Consider the following 16,268-nt stretch of genomic DNA (forward strand, 5'->3'; position numbering starts at 1 on the left):
AAGGGGAGAGTTATGCAACAGGTCCTACCTCAGCTTCAGAAGGAAGCAACCTGCCAGCTCCTTGATTTGGGACTTCCAGTCTCCAGAATTGTGTTGTGTAAGACACCCAGACCATGGTCCTCTGTTACAGCCGGCCTTGAAAACAAAGACAAATGGGAAGGCCATTTCCCACACCCTGGCTTCCAGGATTCTGTCTGCCCATCCCCGCAGAGTCAGCTGGGAGGGACGGTAGGACTCTTGGGGAAAGGAGGTTTGAAATCCCATGGGGCACTGCATACCAGGCCATCCTATCTCAGTAAGGCCATGTGACGATCCCGCCACTCACTCATCACCACCATGGAGCCTTTCTCTCCAAAACCAGTCTCTCAGCCTCGTTTGGCATTGCAGAGCTTTACAAAGGCCATGGGCTGCTAATTGCACCTCTGTCAGCTGTACTGGGCTTTCAGGACGAGAGAGGGGGATGCCTTGGCTCGTCCCGGTTGCTGTGGTGCTGCTTTCATAGGGTCTGACAAGTCCCCTCTACATGGATGCTCTTAAATACTCAGCCTCCTGTCTGTCTGGATTAATTGGTTGGTAGCTATGAGCTGGACAAGCCTATTTTTACTGCATGTGCCAGCAAGACTTATACCAAATTAGCACTTGAAAAATTTTTTACAGCAGCAACCACCATGACCACAAAAGAACCTGAAGATGTGTCTGTATTTTTGAGCCCCCTTTGAGGCTGTCCTTCTTCTCACCCACTTTCCCCTGTTAAGGCTCTCTCATGCCATCACTATGATATGTAGATACTGAAAGAGACCTAGAGGTGCCCTTATCCCACAGCCTATTCTTCTTCCCTTTGGGGTTCCTAAGAAAGGGAGCTATGCACACAAGGAACAATCGCAGGGTTGAAGGTGCAGCCTCATTTCATTAACAGCTGAGTTAGCATTCGAAGTGGAGCTCTTTTTCTTTTTCTAAAATGTTTTCATTGACAAATAATAATTGTGTATATAGGGTACAGTGTGATGTTCTGATACATGTATACATTGTAGAATGTTTACATCAAGCTTATTAATGCATTGACAGTTACAGTTATATTTAAAATCTACTGTCTTATTAATATTGAAATATACAACACTATTATTAACTATGGTCCCCATGTGGTCTAATGGATCACTAAAAGGTATTCCTTCTGTCTAACTGGAGCTCTGTACCCTCTGCAGTATCTTCCCTTTCCCTTCCCTTCCCCAACCCCAGCCTCTGCTATCCACCACTCACTCTGCTTTTATGATTCTGACTTTTTTGGACTTTTCAGATTCCACATGAAAGTGAGGTCATGCAGCATTTGTCCTTCTGCGCCTGGATTATTTCACTTAATCCCTCTGGATTCATCCATGTTGCCACAAATGACAGAATTTCCTTCTTTTAGTATTCCATTGTGTATATACAATGAATCCTCACTTAATGCCATCAATAGGTTCTCGGAAACTGACTTTAAGCAAAACAACATATAACAAGACCAATTTTATCATAGACAAATTGATATAAACAAAAATTAAGTTCCTGTGGCATATTTCTGATCACAAAAACATCACCAAATTTCTAAAGACTTAAAACACTTCTAATATTGAACACTGAAATAAATGTGAGCTATATATACATTCAAGAAAGATTAATAAAAACAAGTAGGGAAATTATTTACCTAACTTTTGTTGAAACAGTGAGTGACAGCAGTTGTCATGGTGGTGGGTTAAATCAGGAATAAATGTTGGTAAAGTGAAAATTGTCAGGAGCATCTCCTGCCACCACACAGTTCAAAAACAATCACCAACATAGCGTGTTCACTGAGCGCTTTCGAACAGCATTGTTTACTGTCATGCATTTCTGGGATTATCAGAGACTTTACATATTTTGTACAATAATTTGTACTCATTAATTCATTTTCTAACCTGCTTATTCCAGTTCAGGGTCACGGGTGACCCAAGCCTTTCCTGGCAGCTCAGGGTGCAAGGCAGGAACTTGCCCTGGCTAGGGGGCCATCCCATCGCAGGGCACGTTCACACACACACACTTGCTCACTCACATTCCCATACTCACTCACACACACGCATACTCACACACACCCACACTCGCTCACACACTCACACACATCCATATTTGCTCACACACACACCCATACTCACACCCATACTCATTCATACACCCACACTTGCTCACACTCACACACCCACACTCGCTCACACACTCACACACACCATACTTGCTCACACACACCCATACTTACACACATGCATACTCACACACATGCCCATACACACATGCATACTCACTCACACACACCCATACTCACACCCATACTCATTCATACACCTACACGCACTCACACACACTCACACCCACACTTACACCCACACTCATTGACACACACCCACACTCACACCCACCCACCCACACTCACACACTTGCTCACACTCACCTATACTCACACACCCACACTCACCCATACTCACACCCACACTTGCTCACACACCACCCACACTCACCCATATTCACACACCCACACTTGCTCACACACACACCCACACTAACACATGCTCACTCACACACACTGTCACATCCACCCACACTCAATGACACACATCCGTACCCACTCACACATGCCATCAGACACCCACACTTACACCCCCACACTCATCCCTACTTGCTCTCACACCCACACTCGCTCACACACCCCCACACTTGCTTACACACTCCCACACTCATATACTCATACACACCTGCACTTGCTCAGCCCCCCACACACATTCACCCACACACCCACACTCACACACACCCTCAGTCGTCCACACATACCACACCCACTCTCACACACCCACACTCTCACCCATATTTGCTCACACACCTACACTTGCTCACACCCACCCACAATCACACACCCACACACACACCCTACTCGCTCACACACACACTCACCCATGCTCACTCACACTCACACACCCACACACTCACACACATTCACTCACACACCCATACACACCTGCATTAGCTCACACACACCCATACTCACTCACACACACACTTGCTAACACTCATCCAAACTTGCTCACACACCCTCACACACACACCCACAAACACACATACACTCGCTGCCACAACCACACTTGGTCAATACACTCCCACCTACCCACACCCACACTCGCACCTACTCATACACCCAGCCACACTTGCTCACATGCCCACACTCACACATTCACTCCCACACCCAGCCACACTTGCTCTCACACCCATGTTCACACACAATCACATGCTCCCACACACACCCATACACGCTCATGCACACCCACACTCACACACACCCATACTCACACTCACCCACACTCAATCACACCCACACTTGCTCCCACCCACACTCACACACCCAGCCACACTTGTTCACATACCCACACTCACACACATTCACTCTCACACACACACCCCCAGTCACACACCCATACTCTCTCACATTCACCCACACTAACACACACCCACACTTACACACCCACACTCATGCTCGCACACTCACACCCATACTCATTCCACACATACTAACACACACCTACACTCACACACCCATACTCTCACACTCACCCACATAACACATACCCTCTTGCTCATACACATGCCCACATTCATGCTCCCACACTCACACCCATACCCACTCACACACACTAACACACACCCACACACACACACCCATACTCTCACACACCCACACTCACTCATACACACCCACATTCATGCTCCCACATTCGCTCACACACACCCATACTCACTTGCTCACACACATGCTCACACACCCATACTCACACTCACCCACACTCATACCCAGTCACACACACCCACACTTGCACACACCCACACTCACGCCCACCCACATTCACTCAAACCCACCCACATGCTCACACACCCAGCCATACTTGCTCTCATACACACACATGCACACTAGCACACCAACCCACACTTGCTCATACACATCTACACTCACACACCCCCACACTCACATATCCATACTCTCTCACACTCACCCACACTAACACACACACTTACACACCCACCTACACTCACACTCCCACACTCACACAGACCCATGCTCACTCACACACACCCATACTCACTCATACTCAGCCACATTCACACACACCCACACTCACTCATACTCAGCCACATACACACCCACACTCACTCATACTCAGCCACATTCACACACACCCACACTCACTCATACTCAGCCACATTCACACACACCCACACTCGCTCACACACCCACACTCACACACACCCACATTCACACACCCACACTCGCTCACACACACCCACACTTGCTCTCACACCCACACTCGCTCACACATACTTGCTCTCATACACTCACACTCACACTCTCACCGGGGCCGTGTGCAGAGGCCAGTGAACCTCACATGCACAGCTTGGGGATGTGGAGGACACCAGAGTGCCCCAAGAAAACACAGATATGGGGAGAAGGTGCAGACTCCACAGACAGGGGCACTGGTCAAGAATCCGTTTTTTCTCTCATCAATCTTACAGCAAAATGACGTTGAACTAAATGATGTTATTTGAAGACCTGCTGTATGCCACATTTTCTTTATCCATTCACCCATTCATGAACACTTAGGTTGTGAAGTGGAGTTTTCCGAGACCCTTCTCAGAGAGACTGAGACTTGTGTAACAGAGACCAGAAATGACAGTTCTTAAACAATGTAGGAGCCGCTTTCTCTCTCGTGTGAAAAAGTCTGGGCGTGTTGCCTAGGGCCAGCGTAGTGGCTGCACAGCCATCAGGGAGCTGGGCTCCTTCACTCTTCCTGTCCACCACCCTTTGATGCATGGCTTCCATCACCAAGTTGCCTCCTGGTCCTGAAGGGCATCTGGAGCTCCTGCTATCACAGCTATGTTCCACCCAAAAAGCAGAAGAGGAGGTAGTGATCATAGGGCACATGTCAGCTGTCATTTTCTCAGGGTGTATGCCTCTGCATCCACCCAACATGTCTATCTGCTTATAGCCCATGGGCCACTATAAGCTTCAAGGAAGGCCAGGGACTGAGGCCTTTTCACTGGGCACATTAACTCCAGAATAAAACAGAAGCCTGTTACTAAGAAAGAAGGGAGGATAGATATCAGGTAGGTAACCAGCCACCTCCACCACAACCTAGACCAGCTGCTACCCAGCTCAGCTCAGCACATGGAGGCAGGATTTTGAGACAAGGGGATGGCTGGCCCTGTGTAGGGGACTGAACACTTGGTGACGTTAAATGTAAGGAAAAGATTCACCATGGCGGTAAGCTATGAATGCACATGGGTCTTCTGCACTGGACACTCACAGTAGCCCTGTGTACAACTGTGGACAAATAATCTGTGGCATACCCAGAAAGGAGAATGCAGCATTTCGTAGTGAGAGCATCTCCACTCACCGGCATGAAACAACATACATAGTGATCCCTGAGCAACCCCACTGCCTCCCTCCCCTCAATTCTATTCTTCAGTTGTCCTGATCTTCCCAAGGGTGGTTTAGAGACTCAAGTGGAGACGTCTGCTTGAAGAGGGAGGGAGGGGTAATCATTTTCAGGAGGCCTTGGGAAAAGAGAGTCAATGTGGAACCTGGTTGGCCTACCCCAACCCTGCAACAGAAAGAAGTCGACATTCAGCTAGAGTGGAATTGAGACTCTGTGTTTCTGGATCTGAGAAATGCTTCAAGTTACTCAGAGCCCAGGCATAAAACCTTGAGCAAACACAGGTCCAAAGTATAATCTTCCCTTTGACAAGTCAACTCCCTGTTTCTACAGTGAAGTACTTGGAACTGGGTACATTTTTTCCTAAAAATGGTCTCTGGGGCTCTGATATCTGAGGATTCCACTTGGGACTATTTAGCACAAATTTACAAGTAGTTTCAGTCAACTCCAATTTTAACAGATGTTTTAAAAAGTAATGCTTTTGATTTCGGATTATAAAAGTTTATTATAGTCAACAAGGCTTATCTGAGCAGGAGGACCGGGGTACTGTTGTGACACAAAATTTCTGGTATTATGTTAAAGGAATCAATTACATATTTTTATGAAGAATGATCATCAAAAATTTCTCAATGGAAAACTTCTTGGGTAACAAAGTAGAATAAAGGTTATTGCCCACTCATCACAAAATATTTTATTGTAGAAAATTTAGAACATACAACAAGCAGGAAGAAAAAACAAACAAACAAACAAAAATTACCCACAGTACCACAGCCCAGAGACAAGCATTGCCAAAATTTGGGTATATCTTAACTGACTCTTTTTCTTTATATGCATGTATATAATTTGCTTTTTAAAATAACTATATCTATTATGTACTGTTATTTACTCTTGGAATATTCTACATTTCTTCATGAGCATTTCTCCACATCCCTAACTCTTCCTCTGTCACACAGTGTGTCATGGCTGCATGCATACTATTTGGTTATTGGGATGAACCACAATTGCTCTCCCCAAACCCCTATTGTTGGGCAATCATGATAAGCCCAGTTCTTTTCTATTGTAAACAATGCTGCCTTGACTGTCCTTAAACACAAATCCTGGTGACAGTATAGATTGCTGCTTCAGGATACATTTCTAGGAGGAGAGTCACAGTCGAACACATGCACATTTCCAAGGCCTTTGACATGAATTGCCAAATTGCCAAGTTTTCCTTTAGAAAAGCCGGGCCAATTCTCATTCTGAGCATCAAAATAAAAGCAATATATAAATGAGAGTTACAATTTATCCCTCAGAAACATTTATGGAGCACCTACTGTGAGCCTGCCTCTGTCCTGAGTGGAAACACAGTCCCTGCCTTCAAGTCTACTCCAGAGAAGGAAAAGGGACATGGCATCAGCTACCACACAGTGCAAACCATCCCATAATCTCTGGACAAAGGGACCAGGAAGCACAAAGAAAGGTGTTTGCCTGGAGAGGCAACAGCCCGGAGAGGACTCTGAAAAGATAAACTCAGTGGTCCTCTGCAAAGACTTTAAAACATCCAAACAAGGCTATTAAATTATTTCACTGGCATAGCTGCTGGTATCTTGTCAGACTTTTCAAAAGTGGCAGTGAAAATAAGCCAGTTTAGAAGGATGAATACTGCATGATTCCACCTATATGAGGTATCTGTAAGAGTCAAACTCAGAAGCAGAGAATAAAATAGTGGCTGACAGGGACTGGGGATGGGGAATGAGGAGTTGTTCAATGGGTCTAGAGGTTCAGTTATGCTAAATAAATATGCTCTAGAGAGCTGCTGCATGACACAGTGCCTATGGTTAGTTAGCAGTGCTGTGTTGTGCACCTTAAAATTTGTTAAGAGGGTAGACCTCATGTTAATTTTTTTTTTTTTTTTTTTTGAGATGAACTCTTGCTCTGTTGCCCAGGCTGGAGTGCACTGGCTCGATCTCTGCTCACTACAACCTCCGCCTCCAGGGTTCAAGTGATTCTTCTGTCTCAGCCTCCTGAGTATCTGGGACTGTAGGTATGCGCCACCATGCCCGGCTAGTATTTTCGTATTTCTAGCAGAGACAGGGTTTCATCATGTTGGCCAGGCTGGTCTCAAACTCCTGACCTCAAGAGATCCTCCCACCTGGGCCTCCCAAAGTGCTACAGGCATGAGCCACTGCGCCTGGCCTGTGTTAAATATTCTACACACACACACACACACACACACACCCCAAAATAAGACAAAAAGATACAAGAAAACTTTGGGAGGTACTGGATATATGTGTTGCAACTCACCAAGGTTTACACATAAATGTATGAAGTTCTTTGTGTATCTGTTGTGCCTTGACAAAGCTGTTTAAAACTGGCCTCAGCAGAGGCATTCTCCCTCGCTTGTGTCTGGGAGAAGACCCTGAGGGGCTCTGAGAGGACGTGATCGCTGTTCCCTTCTGCCTCCCATACTGTTCCACGTGAACCATCCTAAGAATTGAATTTCTCATTTTCATCCCCATGGGAAAAGACTTTCCCTATTCCTTTGAGTGACAAGACTTCACAATCTGGACACTCTGCAAGAGTCTTTATGGCTAAGCTAATGCTAGCTGTAAATTCACTGTAAAGGGACAGGGCCTGCCTCCACCACCAGACATTTTGGGGCCCAGAGCAAAAGGCCCACACAGCCTGAGCATTGTGAGCAGCTCTGTGCTGTGTGGCTAATCCGGGGGTTTGCTCAGGCTTTGGTTTTCCTGGAGCCAGGGACTGACCTTCTTTCAGTTACTGATCCGTTTAATCACCTGCTGATGAGAGAAGGGAAGGAGAAGGCCATGTGTCTTGACTGACGTCCAGCCGCTTGCCCTGGGGTGTGGCTCGCAGGTGAATCCTTTCTGCTTCTTTTGGTTGTCCCAAGATCCACACGGAGGGAGCTGGATGTGGCTACAATAAATGCAAAATCAATCGAAACCAAAACAGAGAATGTCTTCAGGACCTAAGTGTGAGCTGAATGACCATAAGAAAGTCAAGAGGTCATGGATGGCTAATGAGCTGGAATCATGTGGCTTGTTGCCCAGGACTTGTTGGATATCACTTTATTTTTATTTTTGTAGAGACAGGGGTCTCACTATGTTGCCCAGGCTGGTCTTGAACTCCTGGACTCAAGTGATCCTCCCACCTTGGCCTCTGGAAGTGCTGGGACTACAGGCGTGAGCCACTGTGCTGGGCCTGGACATCAGTCTGTAAAGGGGTCTGTGGCCAGTGCTGGATGGAGACGTGTTGTTGCTGACCTGTCTTCATTGGCACTGGACAGAGCTGAGTGGACTTAACCTACCGTGTGTCAGACACTGGGTCCAGGAATATGAGGCAGGCACTGTGACAGTTCTCAAGCTCTGCCAGACAAGCTGAGTAATTTGTCTTGGGAGGCAGAGGAGGCAGGATTGGAACTCAGTGCTGTGTGTCTTCAAAGCCCATGCTCTTAAATAGCACATTGTAGGGGAACTAGGTCCTGGCTGAGACTCCCTGACTCTGTGAATTAGAAGGACCTCGAGGAGGTTTTTTAGGTTATGTGGACTGTGTTTTTAGTTACGTGGGCTGCTTTGAGAGGCAGCATGGCACCAAGTGTGGGTTCTGAGGCCAAACCACTTTCAAGTAAGTCCTGAGTCTGAGAGTGGCGGCACAGAGCCTGGATGCTGCCAGTGCTGGGGCAGCAGCCTGATGGTACAGCGTTTCTCTGGTGTGATTGTTCAGGGCACGGGTTGGGATTCACGCAGACCCACTGAGTGACCTGAGGCAAGTGTCTCCAAGCCTTGCTCCTCTGTAAAACAGGGGTAATAACAGAACTCCTACCTCATAGGGCTGTGTAGAGTATTCAATTAATTAATTCATAGAAAGTATTACAAACAAAGTCTGGTGCATTAATCCTACTCAACAGAACTCATCCTATGGAAATGTATGACTTCCTTGGCATTCTACTTCTTGGACAGCCTTAAAATTCTTCCTTCTGCTTGGTGAAAACCTCCAGGTTGAGTCTGTAAGGTCCTTCTGGCTTGGAGAGGACTGGAGATGTGGAGAGAGGGAGGCTACTGGAACCTGGGCCTCCAGAATGTGGGCCCCAGAGCCATGCCCCAGGCCAGCAGGAGCACAGGTGGGGACTTAACTCCCCCAGAGCTGTGGAAGCATCTGTGAAACTTCTCAGTCACTCCCAACAAGCGTTTACCTTGCTGCCTCCTCAAGCCCAGCCAAGCTGAGACTCAAGGGGTCTTTCTGCTTTTCCGTCTTTGAGGTCTGACCTTTGCAGACCTGTGATGAGCTGGGTACTGACCTCAACCCCTACTGTGCTCTAAGCTTCACTGTTTTCATTAGAAATTCACTCTGTTGATAATAATAATACTAATTTTAAAAATAACAATTCATTACTGATAGCAACTAACCTCTATGGAGGATGTGCTCCGAGTTGGACCCTGTCCTAAGCAGTCTACGTGTCTTAATTTAACCCTCGAAGAAACACTACTAACGGTATTGTAACTCCATTTTCCAGATGAGGAAACAGGTTCAGAGAGGGAACTTGCTCAAGACCACAGATGGATTCAAACCCAAGTCCATCTCAGCCCCCATATTTACTTGTTTGGGGTTAAGACCTCAAATAGCTCAAGAATATGGTGACACTCAATGTGGAGAGTAAAGGGCTCAGTCAGGAAGCAGTCAAGTTCGTGCTATTTGTTCTAAAATTAAGGATGCTTTTTTGGACACCAGAGTTCAAGGCCCCAGGTTAGTTTTGTTGAGCTTGCAAGGGCCTCTAACAAATACCAAGATGGCTGTTGAGTAAATGCCAGGATCAAGCTGAGGCCCAGACATCCTCCAGCAAGTCAGCCAGGCACCTGAGACTGCAGTGCCCAGAGTCAGAGATGGGTCAGACAGACTATGACCCGGGGCTGGGAAGGCCAAAGCATGTACCATCCTCACCTCACTCAGGAAGAGACCCCAGAGTCCAGATAGGCCAGGCCCCTCCCATACCTTCCAGCCCCACCACCCCCCCCCCACAAGATTCTATAGAAAAGGGCCTTTCAAGACATTTGCTCCATTTCTGTAGTTTACAGACCTTGTGACCCAAGAAAAGGAAGGTACGTAGCATTACCTTGAAAGAACCAGGGCCCACATTTATTGAGTGCTTTCTGTATACAAGACCCTGTCCTCATCCTATACCTATTTTATCCCTGCCACAGCCCTAGGAGGTTTTGGTTTGTTTGTTTGTTTATTTGTTTGTTTTTCTCAGAACTTGGGGTTCTGACTTCCAGATCACAATCACTCAATTGCACCTCTGTGTCTCCTAGTAGCCACAGCTCAAGGGTGTTGGCCACTCTCCTCTCAGAGGAGCCTAGCTGAGCCTCATTCCGTAGCCACCAGAGGAAGCTGCCCATTGCACCTTTTAGCCTCAGCTTGGCCACCTCTGTGAGCCATGCTTCCTGGCTTTCTGTGCCTCCAACAGGCCGAGTTTTCTTCCTCAGAGCCTTTGTACGTGTGGCTCTCTCCCTTGGGCATGGTCTCTCTGTCCCATGGCTTCCGCCTTGGCCAATCCAGCACTACTCATCCTCATGTTTCAGATTAAATATCTGGTGCTCAGAGAAATCTCTTCTAAGTCTCACCTTATCTTTAAATGAGATATCTTCAGTTATTCCTTTTTGTTCCACTTAATTTTGTTGCCTTCGTAGTACATATTCCAATTTGTTAATCAGGCCTATTTGCATAACTCCTGTTTTCTGCTGGACCATGAAGTCATTGAGGGTGGGATGGTGCCTACTTAGCTCACCATAGAATGTCCTTGACCCAGCACTGCATTGGGCACAGAGCTCACTTGACGTCTGTTGAATAAACGATGGGCAGTCGGAAGGAGCAGAAGAATGTTTACTTAAAAGTCTTTATCTCCACCACAAGTTTCTGGAGTACAGGCTTAAATAGAAAGGTTATGGGAGAAATCTGCTGAACTTTCTAAAAAATTGATCAAAGTAGGTAGAAATCAAAATCAGATTTGGGGGTCTAAGTGGTGCATTGACTCAGAGCTGTCAGAGGCTATCAGGGATGCAGAAGCTGATGTCCAAAGAGTGTGAGTGACAGTTCAGTGAGAAACAGGCAAGCTGGGGCTGCCCCAAAGTTTGTTTGTCTTGTGGAAAAGAAAGTTGCACTACTGAGTTGTCTTCATTGGTAGAAAAACCCAGTTTACAAAGAGCAAGATTTGAAGAGCAGGGCACACCATGCTTTTGTTGGGTGAAGGGAAAGTCCTAGAAGTTTACACATGGATACAGCTACGCTGGACCATCAGGGAGTTGGTTGAGAGCTCCTGTGCAATAGAGAGCTGTTTAGAGCAGCCATTAGCTCTGTTATGAACCTCATTTATGATTTTATTTACTTAACAATTCGGTCTTCTGTGTCATGAATTTTTGAGAGAGACATTCAATTAGGAATTATGACTGCAATTTAAAAAAATATATTGCCTCCCTTCTAGGTGGGTGCCAGCTTTCTTTTATGGATGTGCCTGGATGCATTCCAGAACATTTGGAAGAAACAAATTTTAGCACTTTTTCTCCATTTCTCCCTCAAAGCCTGGGACTCCTGCCAGTTAGAAAAACCTTCCTTTGTCCCCTCAATACTAGGTATGGTGTTACGTTGGCAGCAGGCAGAGAGGGCAGCTGGCACCCTGGTGATGTATCTCAACTGGTTCCTCTGGACAGATCTTCCCTAAAGTCCCACCATCTCAAGTGCAGATGGTGCACTTGACCCCACACAGGCACAGGAGTTTCCTCTTTCTCCCAGCTACTTTCATTCTAATCTTCACTCCTAATGCTTCCCCTCTCATGAGACCCCCAAAATTCATCCTAAGCTTGGGACAGACATACTCACAACTCCTCCACAAACCACAATTTTCCATCTGGACTGTGCTCCAATAGTGTTCCTTGGTTATAAGCAATGGGAATGCACTCTGTCAAACAAGCAGGAAAACTGATTAGTGGCTCATATAATCACTGAAAGGCCGAAAGAACTAAGGAAGGAAAGGACAAAGATGGCAGGAAAGCTGAACCATCTCCCCAGTCAAGGCAAATGAACTCCAACCATAATTGCTCTTTGCATCCCTCAGCTCAGGATGGAAGCTCAAAGGGAGAACAGCATTTGGCTTAGCCTGGTAGGTGAGCCCAGGGCACTTTGATTGATGATCTCACCAGATTGTGTGTGTCCAGTGGGAAAAGTGGTCCCCCCTAAACAAAACAAAGTGCCATTGTCCAAAGAAGGTGAAAAACAATCCAAGCAGGCAGACAAAGGCTAACACAAATCCACTAAAATTGGGAGGAGTCTAGATACCATGGCACCCCAGGAATGGTTAAAGGAGTTGAGGCTTTTTAGCCTGGAAATAAGAACACCTATACTGGGGTCTTTAAATTCTTGAAGAGCTGCTATTTACACATATTGCTAATTCCTTACAACAATGTAAGGTAGATAGAGTTATTATCCCCATTTTAGTGATTAGAAGACTGAAAATCAGAAAGATTGAGCCGTTTGTACAAAGTCACAGTGCAAGAGGCAAAGCTGGTTCAAGCCCAGATTTGTTTGACTCTCAAACCCATGCTGAAAGCAGCATTTTTCTTCTTGACTCTCAAACGTAGAATTAAGAGCAGTGAATAGAATGAGTGGAAAAGCCAGGCAGGACTTGTTTGCACATTATGGAGAACTTTTTTTTTTTTTAAATAGAGCTATCTAGCAGCGTTCTTTAGAAACAGTGCCATCCCTGGGATGAGTAATTGCTATTTTTATTTCATTGCCCTTATTTACCCTTTCTTTTGCTAATAAGGGGCCCATTTTGCTTTTCAAACAACTTCAGGAATCCCCCTGGCTGGAAACACACTGATGACTGAAACAGATATTTTAGATCTAGCAGAGAATTTGTCTGGGATACTGTGGAGAGATTTCTTGAATAAGGGAGAAGCAGAGAGAGATGAATTCCAGGGTCTTATTCAACACTTGGATTCAAGGAGTCTATGAATGCTAAAAAGGTGATAGTAGTAAGAGGCAGAGAGCATTCTACTTTGCTTTACTTCTGATGATCACCAAAACTTTATGTGCATACATGGCACGTGTGTGTGTGTGTGTGTGCGCGTGCGTGCATGTGTGCGTGTGTGTGTGTTGGTGGGTAAATGTGGCTGGCTCAGGGCCTCCGTTTCTGAGATAGTCTGTCCTTGGCCACAGGCCCCTCCCTATCCCTGTTTGTACTATGTCAGGATCCTGCTCTTTTCTGCCCAATTTTTGGTCACAGCTGATTAGGCTGGGATAGACCTGACCCAGTGTACCCATCCGTTTTCTTCACTGAGCCAATCAACTTCTCTTTATCTTGAATTTAAAGGAAAATAAATTGTATTCAGGATTTCAACCTGGTGGCCCATAGGTATACAGATGTACTTGCCTGCTTGCTGACTTTTCTTTTTAAATTAAACTTGAATACATTTGTTGGGGCATGTATTCTCCAGTTTGGCATGGTCCCTGCCCACCCTTATTGTATCACTCAATGCCTGGTTCAGAGGTTTATATTATCTGTTTGGTCCCTGTGGGCATTTGAATTTTCATCCCTCCTGGAGTTTACAATAGCTAGTATTTTTAAGAATTTCCTTGCCAGGCCTACTTCTGAGTGATTTTCATGAATCCACTCATTGGATACTCACATTAGCTTTATGAGACAGAAACAATTATCATTCCAATTTTACAGAGGAGGAAACTGAGGCGTACTGTGTCCAAGGTGACACAGATAGTAAGTGACAAAGTGGGAATCTGAACCCCATTCTCCTAACTCCAAGTTTATATTGTCTTGATTATGGTGGTGCAAGACTTAAAGTAAAAAGCAAGCCAAGCCATCTCATAGCTGACATTTTGGGAGACCAGAGAGGTCACGTGTCAGCAGAAAAAGGCAGATTGCATTTTCTCCAACCAGGGGATGGAGCAGATGTTCCAGAAGAGAGGAGTGATGAGCAGCACCATAAAAAACAGAGATGCAGTCTTGGATGCTGGCTGTCCAGACCCAGACAACATGTGGCCCGAGTGTCCTTGGTTTTCTGTCCTTGGCTGATCACACCTTTTCGAAATCTCTGTTATCTGAGCTGGTTTGAATGAGCCTCTGTTTCTCACCTCTGTTTTCCTGCCCATGACTGCTCCATGAGGCACACCTCCTCCCGGGGACAGTCCACAGAGTCTGCTCTCCACTCAAGGCTGGGACAGCCCAACCAGGGGGTGGGGAGTGCAGCACCCCCAGAACCCTGGACACTCCTCAGGAGAGGACTGCAGAATGTTTTAAGTATCCTTGACTTTGAAAAAGCTCTCAAAATATCCTGTTTGGGCATGGCATTTTTGCTTGCTGAAAATGTATGCATGCTTATTGTGCTTTTAGAAAATCAAGGCTTGGCTTACTTCAGTCCACACCCTTAGTAGCAAAAACATGGCCAGCTGAACCCCACACACCCCAGACAGAGCAAGCTCCCAGGTTGTTTTCTGGGGATCAGGCTCTCTCCAGACAGCCATGAAGTCCTCCTTAGGGTGCTGCAGGCTTGTTCCTGCTGCTCGCCAATCCCAGGCTGCTAGAGAGCATGGCCATCAACTTCTTTCCAGGACATTTTGTTCAACAGAAAAAAATGCTCTGAGCCTCTCACAACACGAGCCTCTGACCTGTGACAGAAGATCCTCTGGGGCTGGAAGGAGGGTGGCTTCCATGACACAGAAAGGCAGAGGAAACCAATTTCTCACTCCTCAGCAGGAGGGCTCCAAGGTCATCCTCCTACCTCCAAGGTTAAAGGGACACAGGGAACCTGGGAGACTTGCCTAGGCTTGCAGTCATTACCATTCAGAAATGTCCATTAGTGTGCAGATCAATAAAGAAGACAGGAGGCCACCTTTTGCAAGGACAATTCTGTGGCCCGTTCAAGTGGACCAGAACAGGTTCAGCCTTCCCAAGCCAAACCCAAGGGTGCTGACACTGGAGCGATTTCTCTTACCAGCCCTTACCTGAGATGAATTTCTCAAGGGAGGGTGCTTGTGTGGGGTGAGGAAGGCACACTGATGTGGGGAATTCAGGGAGGCTCCTAAAGTAGCTGGCTTGGAATGGCAGCTTCTGACAGGAAGAAAACAGGCCCCATGCCAAGCTCTTACCCACATCGTCTCTCTAAATCTTCATTATAGTCCAAAGACATAGACTGTTGTTACCCCATCTGACAGAGTAGGAAACCGAAGCTCAGGAAGACTGGTTTATTGCCCCAGGGATTGAGCTGGGACTTGAGGTGGTGATTCCGACCTCAGAGAGATGGAGGCTGATCACGATGCCTCCTACCTGCAGTCTTTGCTCTGGAGGGGTTTTTACAACTCAATTTTCCACCCCCTACCTATCCCCCTGCCCCGGTTTGCCAAGTCCCTTTCTCTGTGGCTCTTCTCTTCTTTCTCCCCTCCTGGCTGTACCCCTAGCAGTCCTCACTGTTTCCTGTCACCTGCCTCTCACCTTTCTGCACACTTCCTGTGTTATGGAGTGCCCTGCCGAGAGACTGGGATATGATAGCTCAGACCCTCCACTCTATTTCATCACATCCACCCTCTCCTATCTGAATCGTTGAACTTATTTCTCCCTCCTCTACTTCTCCCTCCCCATCTATTTGTAACTTCTGAATAGAGTTCTGGATTTTTTACTCATCCATTCATTTCCTTATGCATTCATTTAGTTGAATAAAGTTTGAGTATTTTTATGGATCTGGGGCCCTGTTCTACGTCTTGGGGATACAACGGCCAGTAAACCAC

The 16,268-nt window shown here is 46.4% G+C and overlaps 1 long non-coding RNA gene across 2 annotated transcripts in view; it reads left to right on the forward strand.

The window, feature by feature from the left end:
- LOC107968733 (uncharacterized) overlaps positions 1-16,268 on the forward strand; it is a 94,395-nt gene that overhangs the window by 14,782 nt on the left and 63,345 nt on the right. For both annotated transcript variants that reach the window (XR_001710126.2, XR_008539796.1), the window contains exon 3: positions 7,382-7,503. This is a non-coding gene — a long non-coding RNA (uncharacterized LOC107968733). The remainder of the gene's footprint in view (positions 1-7,381; positions 7,504-16,268) is intronic.

This window comes from Pan troglodytes, chromosome 18 (genome assembly GCF_028858775.2).
Source record: "Pan troglodytes isolate AG18354 chromosome 18, NHGRI_mPanTro3-v2.0_pri, whole genome shotgun sequence".
NCBI lineage: Eukaryota > Metazoa > Chordata > Mammalia > Primates > Hominidae > Pan > Pan troglodytes.